Consider the following 1,623-nt stretch of genomic DNA (forward strand, 5'->3'; position numbering starts at 1 on the left):
CAGCAGGGGGCATAACCGCCGGAGGGGATTCCTCATAACTGCAGCAGTTACGCCCCCTGCTGGCTGATCGACGCCGCTGCACAGAGACGGGGGATAAACTGTGTGTGACTCTCCGGGCACCATACGGATCTCAGTATGAACCCCTGGTGCAGGTGAAAAGCAGCGCACAGGATGAAATATCATCAGGGAATCGGGTATGACTAAATAGGGAGGAATAATGCACAGAAGATACGTTGGAATGCCCACTATAGGACCGAAACTATGTGGACGCCTGACCGTGAGCTTGCCGGACTCTTCCACTCTTCTGTGAGCCGTTCTTTGAGACTTTGGAGTGTGTCTGTGGGGATTTGTGCCCATTCCTCCACTCAGTAGAGTCAGTGAGGTCACATTCCATCGTTTCTGGACTGTATGAGCAGTAGAAAGAGCGAAACCGCTGGTCCACACGCCCACGCTACCCAAACATCCTGTCTGGAGAAAGTCCGAGTTCCACGTGCAGGGCGGAGAACCGCATCCGGCGTCTAAATTCTCTTATTTAGGAGAAATCCGGAGTGTGGGTGTTGCGTGTGTCCGTCGGATCGACCCCGTGGTTTGGTTCCGAGGCGTCTGGGAGAACGTGGGGACCTCCAGAAGTCTGAGACTAAACAAACATCCCGGCTGAGTGAGATTTAAGTGGTTCCAGACCGTGTGGGGTTACGTAACGCCGAGATGAAGCTCTGCTCTTCTGATTACGGCCTGAATTTAATCAGGAGGGGCGTCCCAATACTTCTGATCATACAGTGTGTGTGTATAAATGATTTAGCATAAGTTTGTATTATTATCAGCAAATACGGTTTATTTACAATTATTATTATTATTATTAACAATAAATGAGAGGCAGGACGCTCGGGAGCTGCAGCGGTGTGGGATCAGGGTTTGAATCTCAGCGGTGCTACTGGTCTGCTGGGCGTCCACACAGACGTGACAGAGGATGGCCGAAGTTCTGCAACGGTTTGGCGCCCTCTCCAGGAAGTTCCTGCCTCTCGCCCGGTGTTTTCTGGTGACACTGGACCCGCCATGACCCTGACCAGGATGAAGAGGTTGATAAAAATGTGGAAAGCAGTCAAACAACACAAATACTAAAATAAGATTCTTGCAGCGCTGTGGTTCAGTTTTGATCCGTTTCTCTGGTAAACCGTGTTGAGTTTCACAGGAATGTAAAGGAATTTATTGTTATATTTTATGTTATTTTCTTTATTTTATTTTATAATTGTGTCATCTATTATTTAATTTTTATTTTATATAATTTTTTATTTGTGATATATTTTTCATATGCAATTTATTTATTATTTAATTTCTATTATTTTATTATTTAATTTTATAATTGTGTTATTTCATATATAAATAATCTATTATTGCATTTTTATTATTTTATATTATTTTATTTTTATATTTTAAACATTATTTTATATACAATTTATCTATTGTTTATTTTGTATTATTTATTATTTTATTTTACTTTATTATTTTGTTATATATTATTTCATATATAATTGATCTATTATTTAATTTATACTTTTATTATTTTATTTTATATATTTATTATTTCATATATAATTTATTTATTATTTATTTTTAATACATTTT

This window comes from Trichomycterus rosablanca, chromosome 13, assembly GCF_030014385.1.
Source record: "Trichomycterus rosablanca isolate fTriRos1 chromosome 13, fTriRos1.hap1, whole genome shotgun sequence".
In the NCBI taxonomy this organism is placed as follows: Eukaryota; Metazoa; Chordata; class Actinopteri; order Siluriformes; family Trichomycteridae; genus Trichomycterus; species Trichomycterus rosablanca.